The sequence below is a fragment of the Haliotis asinina genome, chromosome 4, assembly GCF_037392515.1.
Source record: "Haliotis asinina isolate JCU_RB_2024 chromosome 4, JCU_Hal_asi_v2, whole genome shotgun sequence".
Lineage (NCBI taxonomy): Eukaryota > Metazoa > Mollusca > Gastropoda > Lepetellida > Haliotidae > Haliotis > Haliotis asinina.
In genome coordinates this window covers 24,898,990-24,909,964 of record NC_090283.1, presented here as the reverse complement: position 1 = coordinate 24,909,964, position 10,975 = coordinate 24,898,990, and positions in this window count along the sequence as shown.

Below are 10,975 nucleotides of genomic sequence, written 5' to 3'. Positions count from 1 at the left end.
AAATAAATGGTGTCTTGAAAACGGCTTTAAATTTTCTAAATCGAAAACTAACTGTATACATTTTTGCAGAAAATATAAACCACATAAGGACCCAGAACTATCTCTAGATGGCACTCCCATCAAAGTTGTAAAGGAGGCCAAGTTCTTGGGCCTAATCTTTGACTCCCATTTAACATTTCTGCCTCATATCAAGTCCCTTAAAACTAAATGCCTGAAGGCTCTTGACTTGTTGAAAGTTGTTTCCATCTCAAAGTGGGGAGGGGATCAAGCAACCCTCTTACACCTGTATCGATCACTCGTACGTTCGAAACTCGATTATGGCTCCATCGTATATGGTGGAGCCTGCAACAGCAACCTTAAACTTCTTGATTCTGTCCACCATCAAGGCTTAAGACTTTGTCTTGGGTCTTTCAGAACTTCACCTATTGAGAGTCTCTACGTTGAGGCCGATGAACCATCTCTTACTCAACGTCGTATAAAATTGTCTTTACAATACATTACTAAATTATATTCTAATGAATCTAACCCTGCCTATAACTGTGTGTTCAATCCCCTTTATGAGGATTTGTATAACAAAAAGTCTTCTCTTGTTCCACCTCTTGGGCACAGAATTAAACCATTTATTTCTTCTGCCGGCATTGAGCTAGAAAGTATATCGCCTTCCCGTCTTCTTTCTTCTCCTCCTTGGCAATTAGTTAGGCCACAAGTTGACCTAACATTAGCTACATTTAAAAAAATCAGGAACGAATGAATTACAATATAAACAAGAATATCATCAATTAAAACATAAATATAGCAATTACAAACCCTTATTTACAGATGGGTCCAAGGACGGTGGCGCAGTGGCTTGTGCCACTGTCATTGGATCCAGAACAATATCTTCTAGATTACCAGATAATACTTCTATTTTTACAGCAGAAGCTAACGCCATATTAACAGCTCTCAAATATATTCAAAGACACCCGAAACGTAAACAATATATAATCTATTCTCATTCTCTTTCCTGCCTTCAGGCTATTAAAAATATTTCTTGCAAACATCCACTTTTAATAGAAATTATTGAATTGTATAATGATCTTGCTACTGGCCAATACGACATCGTCTTTTGTTGGTTACCCAGCCATGTAGGCATTTCTGGTAACACATTGGCTGACATTGCTGCTAAAGCAGCACTCAACAAATCTGTGACACCACTTCTTATTCCTTATAGTGATTACAAAGCCACCATTAGATCTTATATCCGTGATCTGATGCAAAAGAAGTGGGACACCCAAGTGGGTATCAATAAATTACATGAGATAAAACCTTACATTGGTTATACCCACTTGGGTTGTCAGTCCAGATTTGAAGAGGTTATTCTACGACGATGTCGTATTGGCCACACTAGATATACTCATGCGTACCTGTTAAAAGGTGAGGATCCTCCATTTTGTATCCCTTGTGATGAGAGAGTCACGGTCAAGCATATCCTGCTAGACTGTGTCGAATTCTCCATCACAAGGGATATGTATTTTACAGTTAAAACAATGAAGGATCTTTTTAGCAGCGTTAGTTTTCATTTAATTCTTGGTTTTTTAAAAGAAATTGATTTTTTTATTGAATTTTGAGCAATATGTTTCTGTAAAAAGATATATTTTAATAATTGGTAGTTTGGATTCGTAACTAGAATTGTAAGTGGCTGTACCCTCAAAGGGGGTTGAAGTATTGTAAAATTATTGTCCTCCTGAGAGGGTACGTAAGTCCAAAAACATTGACAGTAAATTTAATTCTACCAGGGTTTTTAATCGTAGTATTCCTGTTGTTTTAATTTTGGCTAGCATATTGTACACTCGCCAGCAGCTGAGGGGATGGTGTAAATCCAGCTGGGATCCATGTAGGTAGCAAAGGTACTGTAAGTCCCCATGGTCCCTAGTATGGTGATCTACCTTCAGTTGTTGGCGATTTATAGCCTGAGTTTATAGTGTATTGTCCAAATGGTGATGTTTTTAACTTTCCATGCTAGTTTTAATTCCATTCGTGATATTCTAGTTGTTTTACTGTCCTTCGTTGACAGGTTTTATATACATATAATTGATTTTGATATTAGTTGTTCTCGTCACGATATGGCTGAGATATTGCCGATGTGACGTAAAATATTAACTCACTCACTCACTCACTCACTCACTCACTCTCAATCGACAGCTGATAGTCAACAAACTGTGAAAAGTAAACCTAAGCCAAAGCCTCGAACTGGCGGATCATCCATTCTAGTCAGACAAAATGTTATTCAAAACCCTGTTTCACTTATTACTAATATGCAGGCTGTTGAATTACTTTACATGAAGCGTTTACGCTATGCTCTGTTTATATTTCACCGTCTTCGGCGTTTGCCAAAACCGATCTTCAAGCTCTATATGATCAGCTCCCGCCCTGCATTATAATGGGAGATTTAAATGGCCACAACCCACTCTGGGGTAGTGTAAATACAAACACTAAAGATAAATTGTGTGAGGACTTTTGTTCTGACTATGATTTTTGTATATATAATGATGGTTCCAGCACATATTTACATCCTGGTACAGGGAAGGTCAGTCCACGATGACCTCTGTGGAAGTGACCATTTTCCTACTATATTAAAAGCTGTAACTCCATCTGATGTTCCTCCGTCATGAAGGCGGAATTTTAAAAAGCTAACTGGGCTTTATATGAAACACTGTCTTCTGAAAAACGTAAATCTGAACGTGTTATTGATGTTCCTGATGCTATTAAATGCTATTCTGATTATATGAACTCCATAGCTGATGAGTGTATACCAAAGTCCTCCGCAGTTCCACATATTCGAAAACCATGGTTCAACGATGAGTGCAAACAAGCTAGGAAGGCAAGGAAAAAAGCAGAACATTATTTCCGTCGCCATCCTATGGTGCATAATTTAAATAAATTTAAAATTTTAAATGCTAAAGCGCGGCGTACTTTTAAACAGAACAAACGCCAATCTTGGCAAAATTATGTATTCAAAATACATTCTCGGACACCCATGTCCAAGGTATGGAACATGGTCCAGAAAACTAACGGTAAGGGTACTAAATCTACAGTCCATCATCTTAAACATGGAGTTCAATTACTTACTGATAAATTTAAATAAAACTGGGCGAAACTCTCGCTAAACATGCTTCCTCTTCTAATTATATGTCTAAATTTCAGCAATATCAAAAACAACAAGAAAAGAAAACTATTAACTTCAATTTTGATAATGGGGAAGATTATAATGAAACTTTTTCTATTCATGAACTCCATACTGCTCTTGATCAAGCTCATGACACTGCTACAGGAGCTGATAACATACATTATTAACTCCTGAAGCACTTACCAGAATCCTGTTTAGAGACGCTCTTATCAATGTTTGATGATATTTGGACTTCCGGGAAATTTCCTTCTTCATGGCGTGATGCCATAGTAGTACCAATACCTAAACCTGGACGTGATCATACGGACCCATCCAATTATCGGCCGATTTCATTAACTAGCAGTGTTTGTAAGACGATGGAACGCATGATAAATAATCGACTAGTTTGGTACTTGGAAACAAATAACATCATAACAGATATACAATGTGGTTTCCGTAAAAACAGAAGTACTGTCGATCACTTAGTGCGTTTGGAATCATATGAGAAAAACGCGCTGATTAATAAACAACACGCTGTGTCTATCATTTTTGATTTCGAGAAGGCATATGACACAACCTGGAAATATTGCATTTTGAGAGATTTACATGATTTCGGTTTGCGAGGTCGTTTGCCTGAATTCATAGGCAAATTTTTAAATAACAGACAATTTCAAGTCCGAGTGGGTTCTACCCTGTCTGATCATTACAATCAGGATCAGGGTGTTCCACATGGCAGTATTCTGTCAGTCACACTTTTTAGTATAAAGATAAATAGTTTATCTAAAGTTTTAAACGATTCAAATGTTGGATCGTTATTTGTGGATGGTTTTAATATTTCTTGTCGTGGTAAAAATATGAATACCATAGAGCGGCAGTTGCAGTTGTGTTTAAACAAAATAAATAAATGGTGTCTTGAAAACGGCTTTAAATTTTCTAAATCGAAAACTAATTGTATACATTTTTGTCGTAAATACAAACCACATAAAGACCCTGAACTATCTTTAGATGGCACTCCCATTAAAGTTGTCAAGGAAGCCAAGTTCTTGGGATTAATTTTTTACTCACACCTAACGTTTCTGCCTCATATTAAATCTCTGAAAACTAAATGCACTTGATCTGTTGAAAGTGGTTTCAAGTTCTCCATGGGGAGGTGATGAAGCTACCCTCCTCCATCTATATCGATCACTTGTCCGTTCTAAAGTTGATTATGGCTCCATCGTATATGGTGGAGCCTGCAACAGCAACTTAAAGTTATTAGATTCTGTTCATCATCAAGGTCTAAGACTTTGTCTTGGGTCCCTTAGAACCTCTCCTATCGACAGTCTATACGTTGAAGCTGATGAGCCTTCTCTCAACCAACGCCGTATAAAACTATCTTTACAATACATTACAAAATTAGCTTCTAATGAGTCTAATCCCGCATTTAATTGTGTCTTTAATCCTCTCTATGAGGATTTGTAAAACAAACAGTCTTCCCTTGTTCCGCCTCTTGGTCTCAGAATTAAGCCATTTCTTGATACTTCTAGCATTGAGCTGGAAAATATAGCTCCTTCCCGTCTTCTTTCTTCTCCTCCTTGGCAATTTGTTAGGCCACAAGTTGACCTAACATTAGCTACATTTAAAAAAATCAGGAACGAATGAATTACAATATAAACAAGAATATAATCAATTAAAACATAAATATAGCAATTATAGATCCTTATTTACAGATGGGTCCAAGGACGGTGGCGCTGTTGCTTGTGCCACTGTCATTGGATCCAGAACAATATCTTCTAGATTACCAGATAATAGTTCTGTTTTTACAGCAGAAACTAACGCCATATTAACAGCTCTTAAATATATCGAAAGACACCCTAAATATAAACAGTATGTAATCTATTCCGACTCTCTTTCTTGCCTTCAGGCTATTAAAAATATTTCTTGCAAACATCCACTTTTAATAGAAATTATTGAATTGTATAATGATCTTGCTACTGGCCAATATGACATCGTCTGTTGGTTACCAAGCCATGTGGGGATCTCTGGTAACACACTGGCTAAAGCAGCACTCAACAAATCTGTGACACCACTTCTTATTCCTTATAGTGATTACAAAGCCACCATTTGATCTTATATCCGTGCTCTGATGCAAAAGACGTGGGACACCCAAGTGGGTATCAATAAATTACATGAGATAAAACCTTACATTGGTTATACCCATTTGGGTTGTCAGTCCAGATTTGAAGAGGTTATTTTAAGACGAATAAATATATCGAAAGACACCCTAAATATAAACAGTATGTAATCTATTCCGACTCTCTTTCTTGTCTCCAGGCTATTAAAATGTCTCTTGCAAACATCCACTTTTAATTGAAATTATTGAATTGTATAATAATCTTGCCACTGGCCAATACGACATCGTCTTTTGCTGGTTACCCAACCACGTAGGCATTTCTGGTAACGCAATGGTCGATCTTGCTGCCAAGGCTGCACTCAACAAATCTGTGACACCACTTCTTTTTCCATACTCTGATTATAAAGCTAGTATTAGAACTTACATCCGTGATCTGATGCAGAAGAAGTTGGACACCCAAATAGGTATAAATAAATTACATGAAATAAAACCGTATATTGGTTACACCTACCTGGGTTGTCAGTCCAGATTTGAAGAGGTTATTTTACGACGATGTCGTATTGGCCACACTAGATATACTCATGCGTACCTGTTAAAAGGTGAGGATCCTCCATTTTGTATCCTTTGTGATGAGAGAGTATTTTACAGTAAAAACAATGAAGGAATTAATTATAGGTTTTTTTAAAAAGAAATTGATTTTTTTATTGAATTTTGAATGTCATGCTGTGCCAATAGATGTATTTTAATTATTGGCAGTTAGAGTTAGTAACTTGAATTGTTGGTGGCTGTACCCTCAAAGAGGGTTGAAGTATTGTACAATTATTGTCCTCCTGAGAGGGTACGTAAGTCCATAAACATTCACTGTAAATTTAAGTTTACCAGGTTTTTAATCGTAGTATTCATGTTGGTGTAAATCCAACTAGAGTCCGTGTAGGTAGCAAAGGTACTGTAAATCCCCATGGTCCCTAGTGTGGTGACATACCTTCTGTTGTTGGCGATCTATAGTCTGTTTTTATATTCTATTGTCTAAATATTGATATTATTTTTAACTTTCCATGCTAGTTTTAATTAAAATTTTGATATTCTAGTTGTTTTACTGTCCTTCGTTGACTGATTTTACCACATGCATATATTTCATTTAAATGTTCTCGTCACGATATGGCTGAGATATTGCCGATGCGACGTTAAATACTAACTCACTCACTCACTCGTGAATACGTGCTCATGCGTTTGTCTGGTCTGTTGGCATGGTGACCGTGACAGGTATCAGATTATGTCGTCATACCTGACTGTCATGGCTAAATGTTCAGGCGTCCGTCTGGTGACCTTGACATGCTTCATTCTCCCCCGGGCTGTTATGGGGTGATTAATGGCTGTTCAAGCATTTCATGACCGCAGATGTTCCTAATGTACTTACAGAATAACGTTTCGCGATAGGAACAGTAATAATCCGCTTATATGCCGCTCATATCCAGGCACATGGTCTGCTTATGGCGCTATGTGCATTATTATCCCCGGTCATAGGACACCATCATACTTTCCTACACCTTTTCAACTCCATGGGGAGTATACAGCCATGATGCCTGTTAGGCACAATGAACTAAACACGCACCAGCATATCCTCACGGGTACCCACTTTACACCTCGGTGAACTGAGACAATGTGGATCTACGTATCTTGACCAAGGTACTGTGCAAAAGGCCCTACCTCAACATCATAACCAAGGTGCCTCCATCGGGATCGAATCCGGGCATTTTGAACTTGTCTTGTAATTTAGAGTGAATGCCGCATACGATATTTTCATACTATTTGGGGGGTTACCATTTTTGTGATGAAACTTTGCCTTTTCTCCACGTACTTTATTTTCGAAAGGTCACGTACATTGTATTGGCCAAAATAGTTTTCTACATTTAATGGTATTTGCTCTCTAATTTTAAAGTCAGTTTGTGAGAATGTAGTACCTTTACTGCCCTTCGTTGACAGATTGTCTTTTAAGATATGCTGACATATCCATTAGGAGTAGTTGATTATCGATAGACTCGAGAAGGAGAATCTGTTCTTTTAAATTGGAACTCGATGTCATCCGTGTAAAGAAGATGAGTAAGCGGGATCCGTGTTGACGAGATCCAGGATGGTAAACCATGGGATGTCACTTATCATGTTCACCATCACCCTTTTGTTTTGAATTGCCTGTAAAACTACTTTTCATTATTTCCAGTTCATTTGTTTTATATATTTGGTTTTCTGTTCCCTCTTTTTATTTCAGTCAGTCCAAACCTTTAATTCTGCCCAAAGTTAATCGACAATTTGGAGAAGTACCTTCAGCTTTCGTTGTGTTGTTTTGTAATTTTAATTTCCTTCAAATTTTCTTTTGCCTTTTAGACATTGGGCTCCCTGACGATCTTATTTTTAGGCACAGCTCTATCCAGGAAATATTTCTTCTTTGATGATCTTGAGATGGTTTGTCTCTAAAATCTGTGTGAAATTCCTCTGAAGTATATTATTAGTATCATGATTTTTATTATTACAGTGACTTTGGGTTCGATGTTCATGGTATTATACACGGGTTGTCTCCCCGAGTTTTGTATCATAAATAAGGCCTAGTGTAATGTCAAACAACAAAAGAAATAAGCCTACTGATCAATTGATCTTTTCATTTGGTCATCACGTGGACCACGTGTATTAGGCCGTGATTTTAATATGGCAATTACCATGCCCTAGTGTCGTTTTGGAGCTAGCACCACACTGGCTCATCACCCGCAACCCATGTTTGTTAGAACGAGCCGGTACATTCGCCAGGTTAAGTCTGATTTCTTTACTCTGCCGTGGGGTTTGGTGTTCGTTATATACACCACTAGTTTGTCTGTGAAATGATTATCACAATTAGGGCTAAGCAGAGCGTTGCATAACTACGAAATAAGCCTACTGATCGTGTCCTTGAAGAGTTACTGGTTTTGTTTGGGTTTTTTTTTTCATTTGATCATCACATTATGTTATGACTTTGTACATTAGGGTGTTTAATCAATTAGCAGGCTCCCTGGTAAACTCTGATTCATTCTCTTATTCATTCATCATTTAATTGCGTTACTGGTTAAAACTGACCGACTAGTCTGGCCTTTTGTGAGGTTTGGGCATACGTTTATACATTCATCAGTCAGTCCAATCGCTTACTCCATCCGTCCACCCACCCAATCCACCAAACATACCAACCGAGAAAAAGAAATTTACCAAATCGCCACCTGGCATCGTGGTTTGAAGAGGCTTCTATGTCGTACTCTGAGGGAACGTACATGAGAGAAATGTGGAGAAGCGAGTTTTGTCCCACGTCGCAGCCTTCACCCACATTAAGGAGATAGGATTCAATGCGGACCCACAGTGGTGTGTACTGGGAACGTAGGTCACCAGATATAGTCGCGATCGTCCCGGGGCAAGTATCAAAGATTTTATCGAGACAGAACTGTAGGTAAGAAGTCTTGTTTGGATGGATAAATGTCGATAATTGCCAAGCCTGCGTCACTGTTCACCAGAAGCCTCACTTTGCCGCAGCTCTTCACGTCAAACAACAGGGAACCAGAGCTGAAAAGCGGTTTCCCATCCACCTTTGTCAAATTTGAAATGCTTTCAGTTCTTGAGGTTTGAAACACGTCAGCATGGATTTGATCGCCTGGAAGAAGAAAGAGAGGTTATTGACGGAATGATATACAGTAACGGTTAGGACAATACTTCCACCCTCATATGATCATACCATGTGTGTCGTTACATCTGTGTGCATGAGAATACAGAATGTGTACCATTAGAAATGTAGGTTTGTGATGACACTACGTATGTCATTACAACTCTTGACACGTGTCGCCATGGATGTCATTAAAACTGCAGATTTGTGATGACAATATATGCCATTGCAAATGTAAGTACCTGATGTGCCAAGGATCAAATAAGACCACAAAGGTAGCCTCTTGGGGAACACTGAGAAATTTGACCTTTCACTTGTTTGAGTGGCATTTTAGAAGTTGAGGTGTACAAATAGGACAAATTGTATGGATAACAACTTCTTTATTGCGTGATTGCGACGTTTCGGTACAGATTCTTGTACCGTTGTCAAGCAGGAATAATTCCTGCTGTATATGATTCCAAGCAGGAACAATTCCTGCTTGACAACGGTACAAGAATCTGTTATCAATCAATTGTTATCCATACAATTTCTCCTATTTGACCTTTCACATTGACATTTCTAAAGAACGAAATTAACTTACGACCCCTCCAAAACCACTGCACAAGTGACTAATTTTGTGAGTGAGTGAGTAAATTAAAGTCACATCGGCAAAATTTCAGCCACGTCGTGACTAAAACTAGTTCCAAATTCATAATGCTTATGTAAAATATATATTAAAAAACTGTGATCAAAGGACGGTAAAATTACTGGATTATCACAAAAATGAGTTAAGACTAGCCAGCATATATCTTAAAAGTCGATAACGATTTTTTGACTATACAGCACCATATTAGTTAACATGGGGACTTAGTGCCTAACACAGTGCTTTATCAACCTACATTGAACATATGTGGATACTGGACAAATGAACCTGAAACATTACATACCCCTGGACAAATGAAGCTGAAACAACAGGTACCAGTGGACAAATGAACCTGAAACACCAGGTGCCAGAGGACAAATTAATCGAAAAAACCCAGGTACCAGTGGACAGATGAACCGTAGACTGGGGGTACTAGTGGACAATTGAACCTGAAACGTCAGGTGCCAGTGGAAAAATGAACTTGAAACATCAGGTGGACACATGAACCTGAAACACACCAGGTACCAGTCGGCAACTGAACCTGAAACTACTTATTTCTATCCTTCCTGACACGTGTGTTACTTTTGAAACAACTGTAATTTACCTTGTTTCGACCAAGTAGTGACAGTCACTCCAGACGTTGAACGTTTTGTATCCAAGTGCCATAACCGTCCTTACTGTACATGTTATTTATTCATTATATTTATTTGCTTTTCAGACAAAACTTTATGCTGAAATTATTTGAATGTTTATGCTAACAGCAACATTTGTTCAGACGCCGCCGTTGATGGCACTGTAACAAATTGACTACCCGTCCAGGCACAACAGCATGTGGTGGAGTGTAATTTCGATAAGGTTAACCTTGTATTCGTGGTTTGGTGGTACCAACCACTAAAGTACTGATAACAGTTGATGTAACATGTACAGTCAGTCAAACGTCTTGCCAGAGCAATGATCCAAACAATAGTCTGAACATGACATAACACGTACCTGTGAAGATCAGCGCAAGGAAGATGAAGACGGGCATCTTTCCCCATTGTTGACACTGAGCAAAACTCCCTTGTTGCATCATTTGTTAGATGGGCAATTCTGGATACATGGTCGTTCCACTTGTGCAAACATCAGCAAATCCCGGACATTGTGTTTTGATCATTTGTTGAGACGTAATGCGATTGTTGCATGTAAATGACACATTTCGAACTGATATCAATAATACAGTGGATCTACAAAGTGTACTGGAGATGTTTGTACATAGGGACACCAGGATTGTTCTTACTGAAGTTCAAGAGAGATATTCGGATACACACTGTTCAAGTTTCGAAATCACTGAGTGAGTGAGTGAGTTAATATTTAACGTCACGTCGGCAATGTCTCAGGTATATCGTGACGAGAACATTTAATACTGAAATGAAATATATGTAT